The 25,000-nt window shown below is 44.7% G+C and overlaps 33 non-coding genes and 2 pseudogenes across 33 annotated transcripts in view; all 35 read right to left on the bottom strand.

Moving 5' to 3' along the window:
* The window catches only part of LOC144080396 (5S ribosomal RNA), a 119-nt gene extending 34 nt beyond the window's left edge, over positions 1–85 (bottom strand). Inside the window, exon 1 of the ribosomal RNA XR_013302427.1 lies at positions 1–85. This exon is cut by the window's left edge and continues 34 nt beyond it. This is a non-coding gene — a ribosomal RNA (5S ribosomal RNA).
* A 313-nt stretch (positions 86–398) lies between these two features.
* On the bottom strand, positions 399–517 carry LOC144080260 (5S ribosomal RNA). The gene has a single exon (XR_013302297.1). It is a non-coding gene; the product is annotated as a 5S ribosomal RNA (ribosomal RNA).
* A 316-nt stretch (positions 518–833) lies between these two features.
* LOC144079696 (5S ribosomal RNA) lies at positions 834–952 on the bottom strand. Its single transcript, XR_013301752.1, has one exon. It is a non-coding gene; the product is annotated as a 5S ribosomal RNA (ribosomal RNA).
* Positions 953–1,268: 316 nt separating this feature from the next.
* Positions 1,269–1,387, bottom strand: LOC144079567 (5S ribosomal RNA). The gene has a single exon (XR_013301626.1). It is a non-coding gene; the product is annotated as a 5S ribosomal RNA (ribosomal RNA).
* A 316-nt stretch (positions 1,388–1,703) lies between these two features.
* LOC144080645 (5S ribosomal RNA) lies at positions 1,704–1,822 on the bottom strand (annotated as a pseudogene).
* A 316-nt stretch (positions 1,823–2,138) lies between these two features.
* LOC144080903 (5S ribosomal RNA) lies at positions 2,139–2,257 on the bottom strand. The gene has a single exon (XR_013302745.1). It is a non-coding gene; the product is annotated as a 5S ribosomal RNA (ribosomal RNA).
* A 316-nt stretch (positions 2,258–2,573) lies between these two features.
* Positions 2,574–2,692, bottom strand: LOC144079827 (5S ribosomal RNA). Its single transcript, XR_013301878.1, has one exon. It is a non-coding gene; the product is annotated as a 5S ribosomal RNA (ribosomal RNA).
* Positions 2,693–3,008: 316 nt separating this feature from the next.
* LOC144080369 (5S ribosomal RNA) lies at positions 3,009–3,127 on the bottom strand. The gene has a single exon (XR_013302401.1). It is a non-coding gene; the product is annotated as a 5S ribosomal RNA (ribosomal RNA).
* A 316-nt stretch (positions 3,128–3,443) lies between these two features.
* Positions 3,444–3,562, bottom strand: LOC144080901 (5S ribosomal RNA). Its single transcript, XR_013302743.1, has one exon. It is a non-coding gene; the product is annotated as a 5S ribosomal RNA (ribosomal RNA).
* Positions 3,563–3,878: 316 nt separating this feature from the next.
* LOC144080900 (5S ribosomal RNA) lies at positions 3,879–3,997 on the bottom strand. The gene has a single exon (XR_013302742.1). It is a non-coding gene; the product is annotated as a 5S ribosomal RNA (ribosomal RNA).
* Positions 3,998–4,313: 316 nt separating this feature from the next.
* Positions 4,314–4,432, bottom strand: LOC144080368 (5S ribosomal RNA). Its single transcript, XR_013302400.1, has one exon. It is a non-coding gene; the product is annotated as a 5S ribosomal RNA (ribosomal RNA).
* A 316-nt stretch (positions 4,433–4,748) lies between these two features.
* On the bottom strand, positions 4,749–4,867 carry LOC144080899 (5S ribosomal RNA). The gene has a single exon (XR_013302741.1). It is a non-coding gene; the product is annotated as a 5S ribosomal RNA (ribosomal RNA).
* A 316-nt stretch (positions 4,868–5,183) lies between these two features.
* Positions 5,184–5,302, bottom strand: LOC144080367 (5S ribosomal RNA). Its single transcript, XR_013302399.1, has one exon. It is a non-coding gene; the product is annotated as a 5S ribosomal RNA (ribosomal RNA).
* Positions 5,303–5,618: 316 nt separating this feature from the next.
* LOC144079560 (5S ribosomal RNA) lies at positions 5,619–5,737 on the bottom strand. Its single transcript, XR_013301619.1, has one exon. It is a non-coding gene; the product is annotated as a 5S ribosomal RNA (ribosomal RNA).
* Positions 5,738–6,053: 316 nt separating this feature from the next.
* Positions 6,054–6,172, bottom strand: LOC144080951 (5S ribosomal RNA). Its single transcript, XR_013302790.1, has one exon. It is a non-coding gene; the product is annotated as a 5S ribosomal RNA (ribosomal RNA).
* Positions 6,173–6,488: 316 nt separating this feature from the next.
* LOC144080366 (5S ribosomal RNA) lies at positions 6,489–6,607 on the bottom strand. Its single transcript, XR_013302398.1, has one exon. It is a non-coding gene; the product is annotated as a 5S ribosomal RNA (ribosomal RNA).
* Positions 6,608–6,923: 316 nt separating this feature from the next.
* Positions 6,924–7,042, bottom strand: LOC144079559 (5S ribosomal RNA). Its single transcript, XR_013301618.1, has one exon. It is a non-coding gene; the product is annotated as a 5S ribosomal RNA (ribosomal RNA).
* A 316-nt stretch (positions 7,043–7,358) lies between these two features.
* LOC144080961 (5S ribosomal RNA) lies at positions 7,359–7,477 on the bottom strand. The gene has a single exon (XR_013302800.1). It is a non-coding gene; the product is annotated as a 5S ribosomal RNA (ribosomal RNA).
* A 316-nt stretch (positions 7,478–7,793) lies between these two features.
* LOC144080626 (5S ribosomal RNA) lies at positions 7,794–7,912 on the bottom strand (annotated as a pseudogene).
* Positions 7,913–8,228: 316 nt separating this feature from the next.
* LOC144080946 (5S ribosomal RNA) lies at positions 8,229–8,347 on the bottom strand. The gene has a single exon (XR_013302786.1). It is a non-coding gene; the product is annotated as a 5S ribosomal RNA (ribosomal RNA).
* Positions 8,348–8,660: 313 nt separating this feature from the next.
* On the bottom strand, positions 8,661–8,779 carry LOC144079739 (5S ribosomal RNA). Its single transcript, XR_013301794.1, has one exon. It is a non-coding gene; the product is annotated as a 5S ribosomal RNA (ribosomal RNA).
* A 6,630-nt stretch (positions 8,780–15,409) lies between these two features.
* LOC144079558 (5S ribosomal RNA) lies at positions 15,410–15,528 on the bottom strand. The gene has a single exon (XR_013301617.1). It is a non-coding gene; the product is annotated as a 5S ribosomal RNA (ribosomal RNA).
* A 316-nt stretch (positions 15,529–15,844) lies between these two features.
* Positions 15,845–15,963, bottom strand: LOC144080990 (5S ribosomal RNA). The gene has a single exon (XR_013302829.1). It is a non-coding gene; the product is annotated as a 5S ribosomal RNA (ribosomal RNA).
* A 316-nt stretch (positions 15,964–16,279) lies between these two features.
* On the bottom strand, positions 16,280–16,398 carry LOC144079496 (5S ribosomal RNA). The gene has a single exon (XR_013301557.1). It is a non-coding gene; the product is annotated as a 5S ribosomal RNA (ribosomal RNA).
* Positions 16,399–16,714: 316 nt separating this feature from the next.
* Positions 16,715–16,833, bottom strand: LOC144079557 (5S ribosomal RNA). The gene has a single exon (XR_013301616.1). It is a non-coding gene; the product is annotated as a 5S ribosomal RNA (ribosomal RNA).
* A 316-nt stretch (positions 16,834–17,149) lies between these two features.
* On the bottom strand, positions 17,150–17,268 carry LOC144080589 (5S ribosomal RNA). Its single transcript, XR_013302611.1, has one exon. It is a non-coding gene; the product is annotated as a 5S ribosomal RNA (ribosomal RNA).
* A 313-nt stretch (positions 17,269–17,581) lies between these two features.
* On the bottom strand, positions 17,582–17,700 carry LOC144079494 (5S ribosomal RNA). Its single transcript, XR_013301555.1, has one exon. It is a non-coding gene; the product is annotated as a 5S ribosomal RNA (ribosomal RNA).
* A 316-nt stretch (positions 17,701–18,016) lies between these two features.
* LOC144079556 (5S ribosomal RNA) lies at positions 18,017–18,135 on the bottom strand. Its single transcript, XR_013301615.1, has one exon. It is a non-coding gene; the product is annotated as a 5S ribosomal RNA (ribosomal RNA).
* A 316-nt stretch (positions 18,136–18,451) lies between these two features.
* LOC144080898 (5S ribosomal RNA) lies at positions 18,452–18,570 on the bottom strand. The gene has a single exon (XR_013302740.1). It is a non-coding gene; the product is annotated as a 5S ribosomal RNA (ribosomal RNA).
* Positions 18,571–18,886: 316 nt separating this feature from the next.
* On the bottom strand, positions 18,887–19,005 carry LOC144079726 (5S ribosomal RNA). The gene has a single exon (XR_013301781.1). It is a non-coding gene; the product is annotated as a 5S ribosomal RNA (ribosomal RNA).
* Positions 19,006–19,321: 316 nt separating this feature from the next.
* LOC144080233 (5S ribosomal RNA) lies at positions 19,322–19,441 on the bottom strand. The gene has a single exon (XR_013302270.1). It is a non-coding gene; the product is annotated as a 5S ribosomal RNA (ribosomal RNA).
* Positions 19,442–23,429: 3,988 nt separating this feature from the next.
* Positions 23,430–23,548, bottom strand: LOC144080073 (5S ribosomal RNA). The gene has a single exon (XR_013302113.1). It is a non-coding gene; the product is annotated as a 5S ribosomal RNA (ribosomal RNA).
* Positions 23,549–23,864: 316 nt separating this feature from the next.
* Positions 23,865–23,983, bottom strand: LOC144080136 (5S ribosomal RNA). The gene has a single exon (XR_013302176.1). It is a non-coding gene; the product is annotated as a 5S ribosomal RNA (ribosomal RNA).
* Positions 23,984–24,299: 316 nt separating this feature from the next.
* Positions 24,300–24,418, bottom strand: LOC144080176 (5S ribosomal RNA). Its single transcript, XR_013302216.1, has one exon. It is a non-coding gene; the product is annotated as a 5S ribosomal RNA (ribosomal RNA).
* A 313-nt stretch (positions 24,419–24,731) lies between these two features.
* LOC144080897 (5S ribosomal RNA) lies at positions 24,732–24,850 on the bottom strand. The gene has a single exon (XR_013302739.1). It is a non-coding gene; the product is annotated as a 5S ribosomal RNA (ribosomal RNA).
* Positions 24,851–25,000: the final 150 nt, after the last annotated feature.

Below are 25,000 nucleotides of genomic sequence, written 5' to 3'. Positions count from 1 at the left end.
CATCCAGGTACTAACCAGGCCCAACCCTGCTTAGCTTCTGAGATCAGACGAGATCGGGCGTTTTCAGGGTAGTATGGCCGTGAGCAACATTGTCGCTGAATAAATCCCCTTTGGAAATTCAAACGGTCCATAGTCTTGCATGTGGATCGTGTATTTGGATATTTGGATCCGGTGTGGAGGGCGAGGGGTCCTCTTTGGAAAGCCCTTCGTTGAAGGAGTCGACTTTGTTGCCGCTTGCTATTCTTTTGCTTTATTACTTCTACAACTACGGGAATGAAGATTATCAGGAGAGCTTCAATAAAATGTTGTGAGATATGCAGAGGAGGGAAGTCTTTCATGATTTAGGAGGTCAAAAGGAGATGAACATCCATGAAATGTCGAAAATGGTTTTGACAAGATGCTTATAGCACCTGGTATTCCCAAGCGGTCTCCCATCCAGGTACTAACCAGGCCCAAACCTGCTTAGCTTCCGAGATCAGACGAGATCGGGCGTTTTCAGGGTAGTATGGCCGTGAGCAACATTGTCGCTGAACAAATCCCCTTTGGAAATCCGAACGGTCCATAGTCTTGCATGTGGATCGTGTATTTGGATATTTGGATCGGGTGTGGAGGGTGAGGGGTCCTCTTTGGAGAACCCTTCGTTAAAGGAGTCGACTTTGTTGCCGCTTGCTCTTCTTTTGCTTTATTACTTCTACAACTACGGGAATGAAGATTATCAGAAGGAGAGCTTCAATAAAATGTTGTGAGATGTGCAGAGGAGGGAAGTCTTTCATGATTTAGGAGGTCAAAAGGAGATAACAATCCATGAAATGTCGAAAATGGTTTTGACAAGATGCTTACAGCACCTGGTATTCCCAAGCAGTCTCCCATCCAGGTACTAACCAGGCCCAACCCTGCTTAGCTTCCGAGATCAGAAGAGATCGGGCGTTTTCAGGGTAGTATGGCCGTGAGCAAGATTGTCTCTGAATAAATCCCCTTTGGAAATTCAAACGGTCCATAGTCTTGCATGTGGATCGTGTATTTGGATATTTGGATCCGGTGTGGAGGGCGAGGGGTCCTCTTTGGAAAGCCCTTCGTTGAAGTAGTCGACTTTGTTGCCGCTTGCTATTCTTTTGCTTTATTACTTCTACAACTACGGGAATGAAGATTATCAGAAGGAGAGCTTCAATAAAATGTTGTGAGATGTGCAGAGGAGGGAAGTCTTTCATGATTTAGGAGGTCAAAAGGAGATGAACATCCATGAAATGTCGAAAATGGTTTTGACAAGATGCTTACAGCACCTGGTATTCCCAAGCGGTCTCCCATCCAGGTACTAACCAGGCCCAACCGTGCTTAACTTCCGAGATCAGATGAGATCAGGCGTTTTCAGGGTAGTATGGCCGTGAGCAACATTGTCGCTGAACAAATCCCCTTTGGAAATCCGAACGGTCCATAGTCTTGCATGTGGATCGTGTATTTGGATATTTGGATCGGGTGTGGAGGGTGAGGGGTCCTCTTTGGAGAACCCTTCGTTAAAGGAGTCAACTTTGTTGCCGCTTGCTCTTCTTTTGCTTTATTACTTCTACAACTACGGGAATGAAGATTATCAGAAGGAGAGCTTCAATAAAATGTTGTGAGATGTGCAGAGGAGGGAAGTCTTTCATGATTTAGGAGGTCAAAAGGAGATGAACATCCATGAAATGTCGAAAATTGTTTTGACAAGATGCTTACAGCACCTGGTATTCCCAAGCGGTCTCCTATCCAGGTACTAACCAGGCCCAACCCTGCTTAGCTTCCGAGATCAGACGAGATAGGGCGTTTTCAGCGTAGTATGGCCGTGAGCAACATTGTCGCTGAACAAATCCCCTTTGGAAATCCGAACGGTCCATAGTCTTGCATGTGGATCGTGTATTTGGATATTTGGATCGGGTGTGGAGGGTGAGTGGTCCTCTTTGGAGAACCCTTCGTTAAAGGAGTCGACTTTGTTGCCGCTTGCTCTTCTTTTGCTTTATTACTTCTACAACTACGGGAATGAAGATTATCAGAAGGAGAGCTTCAATAAAATGTTGTGAGATGTGCAGAGGAGGGAAGTCTTTCATGATTTAGGAGGTCAACAGGAGATGAACATCCATGAAATGTCGAAAATGGTTTTGACAAGATGCTTACAGCACCTGGTATTCCCAAGCGGTCTCCCATCCAGGTACTAACCAGGCCCAACCCTGCTTAGCTTCCGAGATCAGACGAGATCGGGCGTTTTCAGGGTAGTATGGCCGTGAGCAACATTGTCGCTGAACAAATCCGCTTTGGAAATCCGAACGGTCCATAGTCTTGCATGTGGATCGTGTATTTGGATATTTGGATCGGGTGTGGAGGGTGAGTGGTCCACTTTGGAGAACCCTTCGTTAAAGGAGTCGACTTTGTTGCCGCTTGCTCTTCTTTTGCTTTATTACTTCTACAACTACGGGAATGAAGATTATCAGAAGGAGAGCTTCAATAAAATGTTGTGAGATGTGCAGAGGAGGGAAGTCTTTCATGATTTAGGAGGTCAAAAGGAGATGAACATCCATGAAATGTCGAAAATGGTTTTGAGAAGATGCTTACAGCACCTGGTATTCCCAAGCGGTCTCCCATCCAGGTACTAACCAGGCCCAACCCTGCTTAGCTTCCGAGATCAGACGAGATCGGGCGTTTTCAGGGTATTATGGCCGTGAGCAACATTGTCGCTGAACAAATCCCCTTTGGAAATCCGAACGGTCCATAGTCTTGCATGTGGATCGTGTATTTGGATATTTGGATCGGGTGTGGAGGGTGAGGGGTCCTCTTTGGAGAACCCTTCGTTAAAGGAGTCGACTTTGTTGCCGCTTGCTCTTCTTTTGCTTTATAACTTCTACAACTACGGGAATGAAGATTATCAGAAGGAGAGCTTCAATAAAATGTTGTGAGATGTGCAGAGGAGGGAAGTCTTTCATGATTTAGGAGGTCAAAAGGAGATGAACATCCATGAAATGTCGAAAATGGTTTTGACAAGATTCTTACAGCACCTGGTATTCCCAAGCGGTCTCCCATCCAGATACTAACCAGGCCCAACCCTGCTTAGCTTCCGAGATCAGACGAGATCAGGCGTTTTCAGGGTAGTATGGCCGTGAGCAACCTTGTTGCTGAACAAATCCCCTTTGGAAATCCGAACGGTCCATAGTCTTGCATGTGGATCGTGTATTTGGATATTTGGATCGGGTGTGGAGGGTGAGGGGTCCTCTTTGGAGAACCCTTCGTTAAAGGAGTCGACTTTGTTGCCGCTTGCTCTTCTTTTGCTTTATTACTTCTACAACTACGGGAATGAAGATTATCAGAAGGAGAGCTTCAATAAAATGTTGTGAGATGTGCAGAGGAGGGAAGTCTTTCATGATTTAGGAGGTCAAAAGGAGATGAACATCCATGAAATGTCGAAAATGGTTTTGACAAGATGCTTACAGCACCTGGTATTCCCAAGCGGTCTCCCATCCAGGTACTAACCAGGCCCAACCCTGCTTAGCTTCCGAGATCAGACGAGATCGGGCGTTTTCAGGGTAGTATGGCCGTGAGCAACATTGTCCCTGAACAAATCCCCTTTGGAAATCCGAACGGTCCATAGTCTTGCATGTGGATCGTGTATTTGGATATTTGGATCGGGTGTGGAGGGTGAGGGGTCCTCTTTGGCGAACCCTTCGTTAAAGGAGTCGACTTTGTTGCCGCTTGCTCTTCTTTTGCTTTATTACTTCTAAAACTACGGGAATGAAGATTATCAGAAGGAGAGCTTCAATAAAATGTTGTGAGCTGTGCAGAGGAGGGAAGTCTTTCATGATTTAGGATGTCAAAAGGAGATGAACATCCATGAAATGTCGAAAATGGTTTTGACAAGATGCTTACAGCACCTGGTATTCCCAAGCGGTCTCCCATCCAGGTACTAACCAGGCCCAACCCTGCTTAGCTTCCGAGATCAGACGAGATCGGGCGTTTTCAGGGTAGTATGGCCGTGAGCAACATTGTCGCTGAACAAATCCCCTTTGGAAATCCGAACGGTCCATAGTCTTGCATGTGGATCGTGTATTTGGATATTTGGATCGGGTGTGGAGGGTGAGGGGTCCTCTTTGGAGAACCCTTCGTTAAAGGAGTCGACTTTGTTGCCGCTTGCTCTTCTTTTGCTTTATAACTTCTACAACTACGGGAATGAAGATTATCAGAAGGAGAGCTTCAATAAAATGTTGTGAGATGTGCAGAGGAGGGAAGTCTTTCATGATTTAGGAGGTCAAAAGGAGATGAACATCCATGAAATGTCGAAAATGGTTTTGACAAGATTCTTACAGCACCTGGTATTCCCAAGCGGTCTCCCATCCAGATACTAACCAGGCCCAACCCTGCTTAGCTTCCGAGATCAGACGAGATCAGGCGTTTTCAGGGTAGTATGGCCGTGAGCAACATTGTTGCTGAACAAATCCCCTTTGGAAATCCGAACGGTCCATAGTCTTGCATGTGGATCGTGTATTTGGATATTTGGATCGGGTGTGGAGGGTGAGGGGTCCTCTTTGGAGAACCCTTCGTTAAAGGAGTCGACTTTGTTGCCGCTTGCTCTTCTTTTGCTTTATTACTTCTACAACTACGGGAATGAAGATTATCAGAAGGAGAGCTTCAATAAAATGTTGTGAGATGTGCAGAGGAGGGAAGTCTTTCATGATTTAGGATGTCAAAAGGAGATGAACATCCATGAAATGTCGAAAATGGTTTTGACAAGATGCTTACAGCACCTGGTATTCCCAAGCGGTCTCCCATCCAGGTACTAACCAGGCCCAACCCTGCTTAGCTTCCGAGATCAGACGAGATCGGGCGTTTTCAGGGTAGTATGGCCGTGAGCAACATTGTCGCTGAACAAATCCCCTTTGGAAATCCGAACGGTCCATAGTCTTGCATGTGGATCGTGTATTTGGATATTTGGATCGGGTGTGGAGGGTGAGGGGTCCTCTTTGGAGAACCCTTCGTTAAAGGAGTCGACTTTGTTGCCGCTTGCTCTTCTTTTGCTTTATAACTTCTACAACTACGGGAATGAAGATTATCAGAAGGAGAGCTTCAATAAAATGTTGTGAGATGTGCAGAGGAGGGAAGTCTTTCATGATTTAGGAGGTCAAAAGGAGATGAACATCCATGAAATGTCGAAAATGGTTTTGACAAGATTCTTACAGCACCTGGTATTCCCAAGCGGTCTCCCATCCAGATACTAACCAGGCCCAACCCTGCTTAGCTTCCGAGATCAGACGAGATCAGGCGTTTTCAGGGTAGTATGGCCGTGAGCAACATTGTTGCTGAACAAATCCCCTTTGGAAATCCGAACGGTCCATAGTCTTGCATGTGGATCGTGTATTTGGATATTTGGATCGGGTGTGGAGGGTGAGGGGTCCTCTTTGGAGAACCCTTCGTTAAAGGAGTCGACTTTGTTGCCGCTTGCTCTTCTTTTGCTTTATTACTTCTACAACTACGGGAATGAAGATTATCAGAAGGAGAGCTTCAATAAAATGTTGTGAGATGTGCAGAGGAGGGAAGTCTTTCATGATTTAGGAGGTCAAAAGGAGATGAACATCCATGAAATGTCGAAAATGGTTTTGACAAGATGCTTACAGCACCTGGTATTCCCAAGCGGTCTCCCATCCAGGTACTAACCAGGCCCAACCCTGCTTAGCTTCCGAGATCAGACGAGATCGGGCGTTTTCAGGGTAGTATGGTCGTGAGCAACATTGGCGCTGAACAAATCCCCTTTGGAAATCCGAACGGTCCATAGTCTTGCATGTGGATCGTGTATTTGGATATTTGGATCGGGTGTGGAGGGTGAGGGGTCCTCTTAGAAGAACCCTTCGTTAAAGGAGTCGACTTTGTTGCCGCTTGCTCTTCTTTTGCTTTATTACTTCTACAACTACGGGAATGAAGATTATCAGAAGGAGAGCTTCAATAAAATGTTGTGAGATGTGCAGAGGAGGGAAGTCTTTCATGATTTAGGAGGTCAAAAGGAGATGAACATCCATGAAATGTCGAAAATGGTTTTGACAAGATGCTTACAGCACCTGGTATTCCCATGCGGTCTCCCATCCAGGTACTAACCAGGCCCAACCCTGCTTAGCTTCCGAGATCAGACGAGATCGGGCGTTTTCAGGGTAGTATGGCCATGAGCGACATTGTCGCTGAACAAATCCCCTTTGGAAATCCGAACGGTCCATAGTCTTGCATGTGGATCGTGTATTTGGATATTTGGATCGGGTGTGGAGGGTGAGGGGTCCTCTTTGGAGAACCCTTCGTTAAAGGAGTCGACTTTGTTGCCGCTTGCTCTTCTTTTGCTTTATAACTTCTACAACTACGGGAATGAAGATTATCAGAAGGAGAGCTTCAATAAAATGTTGTGAGATGTGCAGAGGAGGGAAGTCTTTCATGATTTAGGAGGTCAAAAGGAGATGAACATCCATGAAATGTCGAAAATGGTTTTGACAAGATTCTTACAGCACCTGGTATTCCCAAGCGGTCTCCCATCCAGATACTAACCAGGCCCAACCCTGCTTAGCTTCCGAGATCAGACGAGATCAGGCGTTTTCAGGGTAGTATGGCCGTGAGCAACATTGTTGCTGAACAAATCCCCTTTGGAAATCCGAACGGTCCATAGTCTTGCATGTGGATCGTGTATTTGGATATTTGGATCGGGTGTGGAGGGTGAGGGGTCCTCTTTGGAGAACCCTTCGTTAAAGGAGTCGACTTTGTTGCCGCTTGCTCTTCTTTTGCTTTATTACTTCTACAACTACGGGAATGAAGATTATCAGAAGGAGAGCTTCAATAAAATGTTGTGAGATGTGCAGAGGAGGGAAGTCTTTCATGATTTAGGAGGTCAAAAGGAGATGAACATCCATGAAATGTCGAAAATGGTTTTGACAAGATGCTTACAGCACCTGGTATTCCCAAGCGGTCTCCCATCCAGGTACTAACCAGGCCCAACCCTGCTTAGCTTCCGAGATCAGACGAGATCGGGCGTTTTCAGGGTAGTATGGTCGTGAGCGACATTGGCGCTGAACAAATCCCCTTTGGAAATCCGAACGGTCCATAGTCTTGCATGTGGATCGTGTATTTGGATATTTGGATCGGGTGTGGAGGGTGAGGGGTCCTCTTTGGAGAACCCTTCGTTAAAGGAGTCGACTTTGTTGCCGCTAGCTCTTCTTTTGCTTTATTACTTCTACAACTACGGGAATGAAGATTATCAGAAGGAGAGCTTCAATAAAATGTTGTGAGATGTGCAGAGGAGGGAAGTCTTTCATGATTTAGGAGGTCAAAAGGAGATGAACATCCATGAAATGTCGAAAATGGTTTTGACAAGATGCTTACAGCACCTGGTATTCCCATGCGGTCTCCCATCCAGGTACTAACCAGGCCCAACCCTGCTTAGCTTCCGAGATCAGACGAGATCGGGCGTTTTCAGGGTAGTATGGCCGTGAGCGACATTGTCGCTGAACAAATCCCCTTTGGAAATCCGAACGGTCCATAGTCTTGCATGTGGATCGTGTATTTGGATATTTGGATCGGGTGTGGAGGGTGAGGGGTCCTCTTTGGAGAACCCTTCGTTAAAGGAGTCGACTTTGTTGCCGCTTGCTCTTCTTTTGCTTTATTACTTCTACAACTATGGGAATGAAGATTATCAGAAGGAGAGCTTCAATAAAATGTTGTGAGCTGTGCAGAGGAGGGAAGTCTTTCATGATTTATAAGGTCAAAAGGAGATGAACATCCATGAAATGTCGAAAATGGTTTTGACAAGATGCTTACAGCACCTGGTATTCCCAAGCGGTCTCCCATCCAGGTACTAACCAGGCCCAACCCTGCTTAGCTTCCGAGATGAGACGAGATTGGGCGTTTTCAGGGTAGTATGGCCGTGAGCAACATTGTCGCTGAACAAATCCCCTTTGGAAATCCGAACGGTCCATAGTCTTGCATGTGGATCGTGTATTTGGATATTTGGATCGGGTGTGGAGGGTGAGGGGTCCTCTTTGGAGAACCCTTCGTTAAAGGAGTCGACTTTGTTGCCGCTTGCTCTTCTTTTGCTTTATTACTTCTACAACTACGGGAATGAAGATTATCAGAAGGAGAGCTTCAATAAAATGTTTTGAGATGTGCAGAGGAGGGAAGTCTTTCATGACTTAGGAGGTCAAAAGGAGATGAACATCCATGAAATGTCGAAAATGGTTTTGACAAGATGCTTACAGCACCTGGTATTCCCAAGCGGTCTCCCATCCAGGTACTAACCAGGCCCAACCCTGCTTAGCTTCCGAGGTCAGACGAGATCGGGCGTTTTCAGGGTAGTATGGCCGTGAGCAACATTGTTGTTGAACAAATCCCCTTTGGAAATCGGAACGGTCCATAGTCTTGCATGTGGATCGTGTATTTGGGTATTTGGATCCGGTGTGGAGGGTGAGGGGTCCTCTTTGGAGAACCCTTCGTTAAAGGAGTCGACTTTGTTGCCGCTTGCTCTTCTTTTGCTTTATTACTTCTACAACTACGGGAATGAAGATTATCAGGAGAGCTTCAATAAAATGTTGTGAGATATGCAGAGGAGGGAAGTCTTTCATGATTTAGGAGGTCAAAAGGAGATGAACATCCATGAAATGTCGAAAATGGTTTTGACAAGATGCTTACAGCACCTGGTATTCCCAAGCGGTCTCCCATCCAGGTACTAACCAGACCCAACCCTGCTTAGCTTCCGAGATCAGACGAGATCGGGCGTTTTCAGGGTAGTATGGCTGTTAGAATTATTATGGAATATTCTATATGTGTTGTAAGCATTTTTAATAAGTAATAAGGCATTTTAATTACTTTTGTATAAGACTGGGACAAACTCGAGGTCACCCTGCTGGCTCCAGCTTGTTGACATAACACCTCACCCTCCAAGGACTGTTTACTGGGAGATCTACGAAGGACTCATAAATTGTTTTGTCTGGGACACCGGCAGTTTACCTTATAAAGAAATTATTATGCTTATACTGCAAATTCTTACGCAGGTGTTTTTCTTTCAATGGCTATTGTTTAAATCAGATTACCTTTGAATGTTTTGGTTATTTGCCGCTAAATGTACCGAAGAGTATGTCGCTCGTCAGAATGCACTGGGGGCTAAGACGGTGTCACATTGCATCTCCTTGCAAGTTCGCCGCAGAGTTTGTTGAAAGATGTTTTTCCTTTTTTAATTAAATATTACTAATAATGATTTAAAAGGTTTGAATCATTATTCCAACATTTGGTCCTTCGAGTAGCCGGGGTCAACAAACCGATGGGGAATCCAGACGCTGCGGTTTAATATCTGGAGTGACCGTGCACGGCGAGAATCCCTTTTCCAGGCTGGACTATTTCTCAGCAGCGCCTGTTTTCTAATCGGTTGACGACTATCCTCTTGGTAAGCATCTTTCGACATTTCTGCCGAGTCCGCGTGTGATGGCTGCATATTGTTGACGGGTTCCGAGTGCGCGAAGGGCATCACACGCGAAGGCCTTATTTTGAGAAGTAAGGCTCGCGTCCTGGGGATTAGCGATTTTAAAACCCTGGGTATACTAGTCGATGCCAGGTAACGAGACAGAGCATGAGTCTATAAAACTTGGGGCAGTTCGGGGTGTCCTGTACCGCGGTCCGGATAGGTACAAATATAACTCTGACAGTATATCAGGCTAGGGTATACATTTGTGTTGCGTGTGTTACGTGTGTCGTTCCGCGGAAAAAGAATTTGCTAACTGATAACTAAGTGCGAGCGCGCTCCCTTCTAAAAATGGGCAGCGCAAATGTAAAAGCGGCTATTGACGACGATCCAAAGATGCGTCTGCCGTGTAAAGATTGGAAATTTGTTGAAAATCAAAGCGCTACAAGGGTTAAACACCTAAACTTATGGATAAATAAATATGGATTTGCTGGCCAGCTTAATATGCATAAGATATTGATACTGCAGGATAAAATACGTGCTAAGCATGGGGGAAATCTTAACAAAATGGAGCAGGAGGGATATAATGATACCTATTATTGGTTTATGATACATGGGTTAAATCAGTTGATAACGGTGGGAAAAGAGGACGGCTAGCCCGGTGGGGAAGAAGTGTGTTGTTGTTGTTGTTAAAAAGGAGGGCCCCCTCCGACAAATATGACCAGGTCGGGAGGGCCCGTGGGGGACATGGGGAGAAAACGCTATCTCCCCAGCCTGGGGCGCCGCCAATGAGTGATGTGTTTATTGAACAATATCCCATGATCGAAGTTGCTAATACTAATTTGCAAGGAGCAGGCTCCTACTAAATTTGGATGTTCGAATCCAAAAGCTGATGGTGGCCCGTTGTGTCATGACGGTGGTAATTTGAATTTGTGAGTGCATGAACTGATTGATCGGGTTACGGGGAAGTTTAAAACAAAAGTTAATTATACCGTGATCAGCAGAGCTAAGCAGAGGGATGGTGAGCCTTTTGCAGAATATCAAATCAGGATGACGGCTTGTTTTAAGGCCAACAGCGGCCTCGCTGAAGACCACGCGGTGGGCAGCATTTATCAGGAGCAGCTAAAAAATGTGTTGCATGCTCATTCAAATGTGTTGCATGCTCATTCAAATTATACTTATATATATTACATATATCGCGTGATTGCCTGGACAAAAATGTCTCTAAAAACAAGGCAGGCCTGCTCAAAATGATTTGAATGAGGATTTTGAACATGAGGATTTTGAACATGAGGATTTTGAACATGAGGATGTTGAGCTAATTTTAAACCAGAGATCACATTCTTTGGGAATGAATTCAATTGGATTTTTTTTGTGTGATGCTGAAAGTTGTAAAATGGCAATTAAAATGGTTATTTCAAAGAATGAAATGGCTTATTGTGGCTTATCCTGGTGTCGTCCCCGTCTGCTAGCGGGAATATTTTGGTTAACAGAAATACAAAACAGCAAATTAAATGTTTAGCGGGGTTGCCAAAACTGCGTTTTGGTCAGACTCTAAACTTGCCGAATAATGCTTTGATTGCGGGGGGAGCGCTCTGTTTTGATGCGGCTGAATATTACAATAATTGGCCTTGGGGGTGCTGAAGCAAACTTGAGGGCAGAAATGGGTTTTGCTATGATATAGTTGTGCTTGCAGCATATTGTGAGTATGGGGCTTGGCAAACTACGATGATATTGATGATATAGTTGGATATCGGGAGAGTAATTAATTTAGTTTATTAATTTAGTCTTCTCTAAAAAATAATTGCTCACAGGAGGCACAGGAGGGGAAGCATTGGACACAAAGAAAAGAGAGCACTTTGGAATTTGTAAACAAAAGATAAGGCTGCTGCTTCTGCAGCGAGCGTGAAGGTCACAGTCAGCGGGTAAGGGCGCGCTTCCGTTTAAACATTTCAGAATAAGAACAAAACATGGTCTGCAAGGGATGCAGAGTTCCGCGATTATCTTCGCATTTATTTTTGGGATTTAATCAGAAATGTCTTTCGAGGTGATAGAAGATCTGTTTGGCAAAGATTGATTTGGTAAAAGCTTTGGAATTGGGAATAATACTGTTATTATTGGTTTCTTTTTACTTTAATATAGGAGATTGGCTGGTTAAAGAAAAATGAATGGATTTTTTTACAATATTATGGCATATTGGTTACAATTTGTGGGTCCTTTATTAAGCATTGAAAATTGTAATTAGGAAATGCCTAGTAAAAGGTGGATTTCACTAATTTAATTATTGTAGATTTTTCTTGTGGTAACAGGGAGCTATAAGAAATGGCTCTTATCTTAAGTAAACATAGTATGGGGTGATTTGCAATTTATGTCTTAGGTATTAAGAGTTATTTGGTTGTTAAAGAAATCAGACATGAAATTAACAATGCGGAAATGAGAAATTTCATAGCATTCGTCCAAATTGTTAGGTAAATTGAACCTGGCTGGGGTAGATAAGATAATTGGTTAAGGATAGGCATAGTTTCCCTAGAAGAAACATGGAGCGTCTTTAGGTGCACAAAAGACTTTCCTTGTTTGACCTGAAGGGGGCGTATGCTTTGCTATAGGTCATATTGATGACTATTGGGACGTTATTACTGTCTATTGCTTTAGAGGCATACACATTAAGAATTTAGCCAAAACTTACTGCAATTATGGGGTTAAAATACAAAAAGGGGGTGTGTGTGTGTTTCAATGTGTCACAACTTTTCCGTTATTGAACAAATTTCTATTTTTAGATATGTGGCATGTGAATCTAATACATTAATTATCTAGTTTCTTCAGGCATCAATCTTGATGATTGGGGGAGCACTCTAAATTTCTTGATTATGAGTGCCAGCGTGGATGAGTGTCTGTCTTTTGTGTTTCAATTGGCTAGCCACCAAGATATATCAATATTCTAATATCAAGGTGGAATATTTCTGAAATCGCTGATAAGCCTTTCAAGGACGGCGGTGGCAGAGTAGGACAGAAACAAAAAGAAAAGAATTTCGCCAAATGAAATTTTTTGATTTCTGCAATGGGAAATTTTGGGAACCTGGGGGACTAAACAAAAACAAAAGACTTATCTGGGAGGGCTGCCATTTTGAGTCATGGTAAATTTCATGCCTCAAAAAAGGGGGAGGTTATATATTCAATCTATATGCAGATATATGGCAAAAACACGGGCGATTCCCCCTTATGTCAAGCTACAAAAGCTACATATCCATTTCAAAGGATACACATGGATTTTATAGAATATGTGTGGTACATAACAGTCCTAAAACAGATTGGGGAAACCTTGTTGCAGAAACTGGTCTAGATTGGCAAGCTTGGATGACACACGTGTGCAAAAAACCATCAGGCCTTCGATAAAATTAACCCATACGGTGGGGCATTACAAATCATAATTCAGACTGACAAATTAACTTGTGAATCTTTGTCTGACGTTTTTCCTAAGTCCATGGGTAAGAAGGTCGTCGGAGATGGAAACACCCGGATCCGCCATAGTAAAATTAAAATCTGAGATGACCAGAGAATTCATTTCTGCAACGGGGAGTTCCCAAACGGGAGGCGGTAAGAAATAATTGGTTATTGTTGATGGAAAATGCAGCTATTATAAATCAAACCTGTATCAAACCTGTATCAAACCTGTATAACATGTATGGGGGGCCGACCTCTCTTAAGAGTAGTACCCGCGCAAATTACCCCTGATTGTGTAAAGGAGATAATGCAAAATTTTTAGTGTTATATAAAGGTCTCATACTACAAGTTCTGTTTAGAAGTGTTACACAAAAGAGGAAATAATTTATAATTAGAATTATACCAATATTTATTACAATAATTTATACCAATTATTGTGGCATAAAGGCTCATTGAACTGTACTCATATATTGATCTTGGATTGAATCGAATTTTGCCAGACTGTAATATCTGTACATACTGTATCGTTTTTCAAAGAATTGATATTGACAAAAGATGTAAGCCCAAAATGTATGAAATGGAATAATGTCTACCCAGTTACAACGGCAGCAAAGGACAAGCCTAACTTTTCAACACATGTCGCGTTTAATCATTTTACCTGCTTAGTCCTCACAGGGCACGGACCGGCACTGGGAGCGATAAATGTGACGTGGTGTGCCCACGTCCTAAAACAGACTACACCCCTGATTCCACGTTCTGACCTATGGTGGTGGTGGGGTCAAAACAAATTATACGACTCCTGTCAAAATGACAGCAGGACTTTGTGCCTTGGTCTCACTGCTATTACCAGTGTCTGTTTTTCCATCTACAGTAGAGGAGATACAATTGGCTGCACAGAAATCCGGTATGATGGCGGGCCCCTCGCGACGGCGTCGCATGGAGAGAGGGTGATACATTGATGCGATTGGCATCCACGAGGATGAGTATAAGTTGGCTAATCAGATCGCAGCAGGTTGGGAGTATATTTTTCTTTTAATTACTCCAAACAAAAATGTTGATTGGATAAATTACCTGCATTACAATGTCCAAAAACTTGGAAATTATACTGAACAGGGATTTGTGGCGATAAAGGAACAACTGGCAGCCACTAGTCTGACGGCGTTCCAGGATCGTGCAGCGGTTGAAATGCTTCTTGAAGGAGCAGGGGGCGTATGCAACGTTTGAAAATGTTGCACTCAACAACACGCCCCCCACTGGGTCCCACACCAGGGCCAACGATGGCCTGCAGACCCTAAACCGCAAGATGAAAAAGCATCCTGGAGTAGAATAATGTCCGCTGACAGATTTGTGGCCTCACTAATAATGATTTGGCCTAATTTGTGGTAGCCCTTTTTGCTACGATTTTGACATTATGTGGGTGTTGTATTATTCCCTGCTTAAGATCTTTGATGAGCCGACTTATAACCACTGCGATTGCCCCTACAAATTCCAAATTGCATGAATTATATCTCCTACTGAAGTGCTGACACTAACAGTGAATTCCAGGAGCATGGTAATTACGAGGATGGATTGGACGAAAATGATCTTATTTTCTGATTTTCAGACCTGCCGAACGAGTAGAGCCTAAGCGGGTAAAATTAAAACAGCCAACGGAGATATCCCTGTCTTTTTTGATTTTGTCATAAAATGAATAACAAACATATAGTAAAAGGAGGGAATGTTAGAATTATTATGGAATATTCTATATGTGTTGTAAGCATTTTTAATAAGTAATAAGGCATTTTAATTACTTTTGTATAAGACTGGGACAAACTCGAGGTCACCCTGCTGGCTCCAGCTTGTTGACATAACACCTCACCCTCCAAGGACTGTTTACTGGGAGATCTACGAAGGACTCATAAATTGTTTTGTCTGGGACACCGGCAGTTTACCTTATAAAGAAATTATTATGCTTATACTGCAAATTCTTACGCAGGTGTTTTTCTTTCAATGGCTATTGTTTAAATCAGATTACCTTTGAATGTTTTGGTTATGTGCCGCTAAATGTACCGAAGAGTATGCCGCTCGTCAGAATGCACTGGGGGCTAAGACGGTGTCACATTGCATCTCCTTGCAAGTTCGCCGCAGAGTTTGTTGAAAGATGTTTTTCCTTTTTTAATTAAATATTACTAATAATGATTTAAAAGGTTTGAATCATTATTCCAACAATGGCCGTGAGCAACATTGTTGCTGAACAAATCCCCTTTGGAAATCCGAACGGTCCATAGTCTTGCATGTGGATCGTGTATTTGGATATTTGGATCGGGTGTGGAGGGTGAGGGGTCCTCTTTGGAGAACCCTTCGTTAAAGGAGTCGACTTTGTTGCCGCTTGCTCTTCTTTTGCTTTATTACTTCTACAACTACGGGAATGAAGATTATCAGAAGGAGAGCTTCAATAAAATGTTGTGAGATGTGCAGAGGAGGGAAGTCTTTCATGATTTAGGAGGTCAAAAGGAGATGAACATCCATGAAATGTCGAAAATGGTTTTGACAAGATGCTTACAGCACCTGGTATTCCCAAGCGGTCTCCCATCCAGGTACTAACCAGGCCCAACCCTGCTTAGCTTCCGAGATCAGACGAGATCGGGCGTTTTCAGGGTAGTATGGTCGTGAGCAACATTGGCGCTGAACAAATCCCCTTTGGAAATCCGAACGGTCCATAGTCTTGCATGTGGATCGTGTATTTGGATATTTGGATCGGGTGTGGAGGGTGAGGGGTCCTCTTTGGAGAACCCTTCGTTAAAGGAGTCGACTTTGTTGCCGCTTGCTCTTCTTTTGCTTTATTACTTCTACAACTACGGGAATGAAGATTATCAGAAGGAGAGCTTCAATAAAATGTTGTGAGATGTGCAGAGGAGGGAAGTCTTTCATGATTTAGGAGGTCAAAAGGAGATGAACATCCATGAAATGTCGAAAATGGTTTTGACAAGATACTTACAGCACCTGGTATTCCCAAGCGGTCTCCCATCCAGGTACTAACCAGGCCCAACCCTGCTTAGCTTCCGAGATCAGACGAGATCGGGCGTTTTCAGGGTAGTATGGCCGTGAGCAACATTGTCCCTGAACAAATCCCCTTTGGAAATCCGAACGGTCCATAGTCTTGCATGTGGATCGTGTATTTGGATATTTGGATCGGGTGTGGAGGGTGAGTGGTCCTCTTTGGAGAACCCTTCGTTAAAGGAGTCGACTTTGTTGCTGCTTGCTCTTCTTTTGCTTTATTACTTCTACAACTACGGGAATGAAGATTATCAGAAGGAGAGCTTCAATAAAATGTTGTGAGATGTGCAGAGTAGGGAAGTCTTTCATGATTTAGGAGGTCAAAAGGAGATGAACATCCATGAAATGTCGAAAATGGTTTTGACAAGATGCTTACAGCACCTGGTATTCCCAAGCGGTCTCCCATCCAGGTACTAACCAGACCCAACCCTGCTTAGCTTCCGAGATCAGACGAGATCGGGCGTTTTCAGGGTAGTATGGCCGTGAGCAACATTGTTGCTGAACAAATCCCCTTTGGAAATCCGAACGGTCCATAGTCTTGCATGTGGATCGTGTATTTGGATATTTGGATCGGGTGTGGAGGGTGAGGGGTCCTCTTTGGAGAACCCTTCGTTAAAGGAGTCGACTTTGTTGCCGCTTGCTCTTCTTTTGCTTTTTTACTTCTACAACTACGGGAATGAAGATTATCAGAAGGAGAGCTTCAATAAAATGTTGTGAGATGTGCAGAGGAGGGAAGTCTTTCATGATTTAGGAGGTCAAAAGGAGATGAACATCCATGAAATGTCGAAAATGGTTTTGACAAGATGCTTACAGCACCTGGTATTCCCAAGCGGTCTCCCATCCAGGTACTAACCAGGCCCAACCCTGCTTAGCTTCCGAGATCAGACGAGATCGGGCGTTTTCAGGGTAGTATGGTCGTGAGCAACATTGGCGCTGAACAAATCCCCTTTGGAAATCCGAACGGTCCATAGTCTTGCATGTGGATCGTGTATTTGGATATTTGGATCGGGTGTGGAGGGTGAGGGGTCCTCTTTGGAGAACCCTTCGTTAAAGGAGTCGACTTTGTTGCTGCTTGCTCTTCTTTTGCTTTATTACTTCTACAACTACGGGAATGAAGATTATCAGAAGGAGAGCTTCAATAAAATGTTGTGAGATGTGCAGAGTAGGGAAGTCTTTCATGATTTAGGATGTCAAAAGGAGATGAACATCCATGAAATGTCGAAAACGGTTTTGACAAGATGCTTACAGCACCTGGTATTCCCAAGCGGTCTCCCATCCAGGTACTAACCAGGCCTAACCCTGCTTAGCTTCCGAGATCAGACGAGATCGGGCGTTTTCAGGGTAGTATGGCCGTGAGCAACATTGTCGCTGAACAAATCCCCTTTGGAAATTCGAATGGTCCATAGTCTTGCATGTGGATCGTGTATTTGGATATTTGGATCGGGTGTGGAGGGTGAGTGGTCCTCTTTGGTGAACCCTTCGTTAAAGGAGTCGACTTTGTTGCCGCTTGCTCTTCTTTTGCTTTATTACTTCTACAACTACGGGAATGAAGATTATCAGGAGAGCTTCAATAAAATGTTGTGAGATATGCAGAGGAGGGAAGTCTTTCATGATTTAGGAGGTCAAAAGGAGATGAACATCCATGAAATGTCGAAAATGGTTTTGACAAGATGCTTACAGCACCTGGTATTCCCAAGCGGTCTCCCATCCAGGTACTAACCAGACCCAACCCTGCTTAGCTTCCGAGATCAGACGAGATCGGGCGTTTTCAGGGTAGTATGGCCGTGAGCAACATTGTTGCTGAACAAATCCCCTTTGGAAATCCGAACGGTCCATAGTCTTGCATGTGGATCGTGTATTTGGATATTTGGATCGGGTGTGGAGGGTGAGGGTTCCTCTTTGGAGAACCCTTCGTTAAAGGAGTCGACTTTGTTGCCGCTTGCTCTTCTTTTGCTTTATTACTTCTACAACTACGGGAATGAAGATTATCAGAAGGAGAGCTTCAATAAAATGTTGTGAGATGTGCAGAGGAGGGAAGTCTTTCATGATTTAGGAGGTCAAAAGGAGATGAACATCCATGAAATGTCGAAAATGGTTTTGACAAGATGCTTACAGCACCTGGTATTCCCAAGCGGTCTCCCATCCAGGTACTAACCAGGCCCAACCCTGCTTAGCTTCCGAGATCAGACGAGATCGGGCGTTTTCAGGGTAGTATGGTCGTGAGCAACATTGGCGCTGAACAAATCCCCTTTGGAAATCCGAACGGTCCATAGTCTTGCCTGTGGATCGTGTATTTGGATATTTGGATCGGGTGTGGAGGGTGAGGGGTCCTCTTTGGAGAACCCTTCGTTAAAGGAGTCGACTTTGTTGCCGCCTGCTCTTCTTTTGCTTTATTACTTCTACAACTACGGGAATGAAGATTATCAGAAGGAGAGCTTCAATAAAATGTTGTGAGATGTGCAGAGGAGGGAAGTCTTTCATGATTTAGGAGGTCAAAAGGAGATGAACATCCATGAAATGTCGAAAATGGTTTTGACAAGATGCTTACAGCACCTGGTATTCCCAAGCGGTCTCCCATCCAGGTACTAACCAGGCCCAACCCTGCTTAGCTTCCGAGATCAGACGAGATCGGGCGTTTTCAGGGTAGTATGGCCGTGAGCAACATTGTCCCTGAACAAATCCCCTTTGGAAATCCGAACGGTCCATAGTCTTGCATGTGGATCGTGAATTTGGATATTTGGATCGGGTGTGGAGGGTGAGGGGTCCTCTTTCGAGAACCCTTCGTTAAAGGAGTCGACTTTGTTGCCGCTTGCTCTTCTTTTGCTTTATTACTTCTACAACTACGGGAATGAAGATTATCAGAAGGAGAGCTTCAATAAAATGTTGTGAGCTGTGCAGAGGAGGGAAGTCTTTCATGATTTATAAGGTCAAAAGGAGATGAACATCCATGAAATGTCGAAAATGGTTTTGACAAGATGCTTACAGCACCTGGTATTCCCAAGCGGTCTCCCATCCAGGTACTAACCAGACCCAACCCTGCTTAGCTTCCGAGATCAGACGAGATCGGGCGTTTTCAGGGTAGTATGGCCATGAGCAACATTGTCGCTGAACAAATCCCCTTTGTAAATCCGAACGGTCCATAGTCTTGCATGTGGATCGTGTATTTGGATATTTGGATCGGGTGTGGAGGGTGAGTGGTCCTCTTTGGTGAACCCTTCGTTAAAGGAGTCGACTTTGTTGCCGCTTGCTCTTCTTTTGCTTTATTACTTCTACAACTACGGGAATGAAGATTATCAGAAGGAGAGCTTCAATAAAATGTTGTGAGATGTGCAGAGTCGGGAAGTCTTTCATGATTTAGGATGTCAAAAGGAGATGAACATCCATGAAATGTCGAAAACGGTTTTGACAAGATGCTTACAGCACCTGGTATTCCCAAGCGGTCTCCCAATCCACGTACTAACCAGGCCTAACCCTGCTTAGCTTCCGAGATCAGACGAGATCGGGCGTTTTCAGGGTAGTATGGCCGTGAGCAACAGTGTCGCTGAACAAATCCCCTTTGGAAATTCGAACGGTCCATAGTCTTGCATGTGGATCGTGTATTTGGATATTTGGATCGGGTGTGGAGGGTGAGTGGTCCTCTTTGGTGAACCCTTCGTTAAGGGAGTCGACTTTGTTGCCGCTTGCTCTTCTTTTGCTTTATTACTTCTACAACTACGGGAATGAAGATTATCAGGAGAGCTTCAATAAAATGTTGTGAGATGTGCAGAGTAGGGAAGTCTTTCATGATTTAGGATGTCAAAAGGAGATGAACATCCATGAAATGTCGAAAATGGTTTTGACAAGATGCTTACAGCACCTGGTATTCCCAAGCGGTCTCTTGAGAGGACTCTTGGACTCTTACACAGGCCGGGTAGATGGCGGCGCGCACTGACGCTGCGGCTCTAAGCTCTCCAGTTCGGTGTCGTTCGTTATCTTACAGTCGCCAGGATTTACTCACTATCCGAAGGATATGCGATACATCCGATTTCTTAACACACTCTCCGGGATCTCCGTGGCTAGCCAGCCCACCAAAAGCACGTCGCAGGCGGCGACGGGATAGGAAACAGAAGCGAGGATGCCGGGGGGGGCTTGCTGCTAAGCTCAAACACCAACCACACCGACCTCCGCTTCCAAGTATCCTTTTGACCAACGCCCGATCCATCACCCACAAAATGGATGAGTTGGAACTTCGTATTGCTACCAACAGCTTTGTTAGAAACTGTAATATTATTATCATCTCCGAAACGTGGCTACACCCGCATATCCCTGACGCGGCGGTATCGCTAGCTAGCCGAACGCTTTTTCGCAACGACCGTTCTAAAGTATTAACAGGCAAAAGCAAGGGCGGTGGACTGTGCATGTATGTACATAATGAATGGTGTTGCGACAGTAAAATTATTGACACTCACTGTTCCCCGGATTTAGAGTTATTAGCAATTCGATGTAGGCCCTATTATCTTCCAAGAGAGCTTACCGTTGTCATAGCAACGGCTATCTATATACCTCCGAATGCTAACGTTAACACGGCGCTTAACCTCCTGCTAGCGGCTGTTAACAAACAACAGCTTGCTCACCCCGATGGAGTTTTTATTGTCGCTGGTGATTTCAACAAGGCGTGTTTAAAGACTGTTTTACCTAAGTTTATTCAATACGTAAATTGTAATACTAGAGGAGACAAAACTCTTGACCATGTCTATTCTAACATCAAACATGCTTACAAAGCCACTTCCCTACCCCACCTAGCTGGATCAGATCACCTCTGCCTATCTCTCACCCCCGCTTACACTCCACTCCGGAGGCAAACAACGCCACAAATAAAGACAATAAAAACTTGGCCCGACAACGCACTCTCTCAGCTGCAGGACTGCTTTTCCCGCACCAACTGGGAACTTTTTGTACAAGACAACCTCCAGGACTACACGGACTCTGTTCTTTCTTACATAAAAAACTGCATCGACAACGTCACTATAGATAAACGAATACGGGTTTTTCCTAACCAAAAACCCTGGATGACCAATGAGACACAGGCACTCATCAAATGCCGTAATTCCGCCTTTAGATCAGGGGACAAGATAAAATATAGCGCTGCCAGAGCTGAGCTGAAAAGAGGCATTAAAAAGGCCAAGGCAGCATATACCAAAAAAATTGAGGAGCACTTCACAGAAAATAACCCAAAGAAGATGTGGCAAGGAATACGACATATAACCAACTACAACAACAATACTATGTCTGTTAATGCAGATGCCTCACTAGCGGAGAATTTGAACCGTTTCTTTGCCCGCTTTGAGACTGACAAATCAGGCCCGGTCTCAACACCCCCACCACCACCCTGCAGCAATACACTGACGTTCCGGGAACAGGAAGTGAGACTGGTAATGCGGTCTGTGAACACCAGGAAGGCTGCGGGCCCTGACGGAGTACCTGGGAAGGTGCTCAAAGCCTGTGCTGACCAGCTGGCTGGAGTCTTCACAAATATTTTCAATTGTTCCCTGCAACTATCCATCATTCCATCTTGTCTGAAATCTGCCACCATCATCCCTGTCCCCAAAAAGCCAACCATTGGCAGCATGAATGATTATAGGCCTGTTGCCCTCACGCCTGTGATCATGAAGTGCTTTGAAAAGTTGGTAGCCCGCCATATCAGGAATACAATCTCTCCCTCAATTGACCCTCACCAGTTTGCTTACAGGGCAAACAGGTCCACTGATGATGCTATTGCCATTGCTCTTCATACAGCACTGAGCCATTTGGAACACCCTGGGAACTACGTGAGGATGCTCTTCATTGACTACAGCTCAGCCTTCAATACCATAAAACCGGACATTCTGACTGACAAACTCTCCCACCTTGGACTATCCTCTTCAATCTGCTGCTGGATAAAGGACTTCTTGTCCAACCGCCCACAGACTGTTAGACTTGGTCCCCACCTCTCTTCCTCCATTACACTAAGCACTGGCTCCCCTCAAGGCTGTGTACTGAGTCCTCTTCTGTACTCCCTGTACACCTACGACTGTGCACCCACCCACCAGTCTAACGCCATCATCAAATTCGCTGACGACACCACTGTGGTCGGACTCATCTCAGGAGGGGATGAGTCGGCTTACAGAGATGAGGTCAACAATTTGTCTTCGTGGTGCTCGGTGAACAATCTCACACTGAACACCACGAAAACTAAAGAAATAATCTTGGACTTTCGCAAACACGGCACAGATCTGGCCCCACTACTCATAAATGGAGTATGTGTAGACAGGGTCCAGTCCTTTAAATTCCTGGGGGTCCACGTCACGGACAAGCTCTCATGGTCTACAAACACCACGGCAGTGGTGAAGAAGGCTCAGACACGACTCCATTTCCTCAGGGTGCTCAGGAAGAACAACTTGGGCTCCAATCTTCTGAGAACCTTCTATAGAACCACTGTAGAGAGCATCCTGGCGTACGGCATCACAGTGTGGTACGCTGGAAGCACGGCGGCAGACAAAAAGGCCATGCAGAAAGTGATTAACACTGCCCAGAGGATTGTCGGCTGCTCTCTGCCCTCACTTGAAGACATTGCCAGCCCGCGTTACCTCAGCAGAGCCAAGCACATCATAGGGGACCCTTACCACCCTGGTCACAATCTGTTCCAGCTGCTGCCCTCTGGCAGACGCTATAGGTCCCACAAAGCTCGGACAAATAGGCTTAAGGACAGTTTTTTCCCCACATCCATCAGACATCTAAACTCGCGCTAACATACACACATTCCCTTCTGCGGCATATGAATAGATGTTTGGTTGGTGATCTGCCGCCTCCTAGCTGACTTGAAGGAAGGTAAGTGGCAGACAGTGTGCGGTAATCGAGAGGTAAGCGACCTGTATGTAATCGAGAGGTAAGCGACCTGTATTCACAACAGCGGAATGACAAATTACAAGTCCGTAACTTACACTTATTTAGGTCTTTTGCCGATTAAACGTAGCTTATGGAGAAGCACCATCAATTTCGTCACACGCAGTTTCTGCGTGTGATGACAAGTAGGCTTTTTTTTGTGTTGTGGTAATGACGACATGGCCTATGTCCGATTATTATATTATTATTATTATTATTATTATCCAGGTACTAACCAGACCCAACCCTGCTTAGCTTCCGAGATCAGACGAGATCGGGCGTTTTCAGGGTAGTATGGCCGTGAGCAACATTGTCGCTGAATAAATCCCCTTTGGAAATTCAAACGGTCCATAGTCTTGCATGTGAATCGTGTATTTGGATATTTGGATCCGGTGTGGAGGGCGAGGGGTCCTCTTTGGAAAGCCCTTCGTTGAAGGAGTCGACTTTGTTGCCGCTTGCTATTCTTTTGCTTTATTACTTCTACAACTACGGGAATGAAGATTATCAGGAGAGCTTCAATAAAATGTTGTGAGATATGCAGAGGAGGGAAGTCTTTCATGATTTAGGAGGTCAAAAGGAGATGAACATCCATGAAATGTCGAAAATGGTTTTGACAAGATGCTTACAGCACCTGGTATTCCCAAGCGGTCTCCCATCCAGGTACTAACCAGGCCCAACCCTGCTTAGCTTCCAAGATCAGACGAGATCGGGCGTTTTCAGGGTAGTATGGCCGTGAGGAATTTTGTCGCTGAACAAATCCCCTTTGGAAATCCGAACGGTCCATAGTCTTGCATGTGGATCGTGTATTTGGATATTTGGATCGGGTGTGGAGGGTGAGGGGTCCTCTTTCGAGAACCCTTCGTTAAAGGAGTCGACTTTGTTGCCGCTTGCTCTTCTTTTGCTTTATTACTTCTACAACTACGGGAATGAAGATTATCAGAAGGAGAGCTTCAATAAAATGTTGTGAGATGTGCAGAGTAGGGAAGTCTTTCATGATTTAGGATGTCAAAAGGAGATGAACATCCATGAAATGTCGAAAATGGTTTTGACAAGATGCTTACAGCACCTGGTATTCCCAAGCGGTCTCCCATCCAGGTACTTACCAGGCCCAACCCTGCTTAGCTTTCAAGATCAGACGAGATCGGGCGTTTTCAGGGTAGTATGGCCGTGAGCAACATTGTCGCTGAACAAATCCCCTTTGGAAATCCGAACGGTCCATAGTCTTGCATGTGGATCGTGTATTTGGATATTTGGATCGGGTGTGGAGGGTGAGTGGTCCTCTTTGGTGAACCCTTCGTTAAAGGAGTCGACTTTGTTGCCGCTTGCTCTTCTTTTGCTTTATTACTTCTACAACTACGGGAATGAAGATTATCAGAAGGAGAGCTTCAATAAAATGTTGTGAGATGTGCAGAGTAGGGAAGTCTTTCAAGATTTAGGATGTCAAAAGGAGATGAACATCCATGAAATGTCGAAAATGGTTTTGACAAGATGCTTACAGCACCTGGTATTCCCAAGCGGTCTCCCATCCAGGTATTAACCAGGCCCAACCCTGCTTAGCTTCCGAGATCAGACAAGATCGGGCGTTTTCAGGGTAGTATGGCCGTGAGCAACATTGTCTCTGAATAAATCCCCTTTGGAAATTCAAACGGTCCATAGTCTTGCATGTGGATCGTGTATTTGGATATTTGGATCCGGTGTGGAGGGCGAGGGGTCCTCTTTGGAAAGCCCTTCGTTGAAGGAGTCGACTTTGTTGCCGCTTGCTATTCTTTTGCCTTATTACTTCTACAACTACGGGAATGAAGATTATCAAGAGAGCTTCAATAAGATGTTGTGAGATATGCAGAGGAGGGAAGTCTTTCATGATTTAGGAGGTCAAAAGGAGATGAACATCCATGAAATGTCGAAAATGGTTTTGACAAGATGCTTACAGCACCTGGTATTCCCAAGCGGTCTCCCATCCAGGTACTAACCAGGCCCAACCCTGCTTAGCTTCCGAGATCAGACGAGATCGGGCGTTTTCAGGGTAGTATGGCCGTGAGCAACATTGTCGCTGAACAAATCCCCTTTGGAAATCCCAACGGTCCATAGTCTTGCATGTGGATCGTGTATTTGGATATTTGGATCGGGTGTGGAGGGTGAGTGGTCCTCTTTGGAGAACCCTTCGTTAAAGGAGTCGACATTGTTGCTGCT

This window comes from Stigmatopora argus, chromosome 8 (assembly GCF_051989625.1).
Source record: "Stigmatopora argus isolate UIUO_Sarg chromosome 8, RoL_Sarg_1.0, whole genome shotgun sequence".
NCBI classification, from domain to species: Eukaryota; Metazoa; Chordata; class Actinopteri; order Syngnathiformes; family Syngnathidae; genus Stigmatopora; species Stigmatopora argus.
Note: the sequence above shows the minus strand (reverse complement) of the source record. Positions and strands in the feature narration are given on the sequence as shown.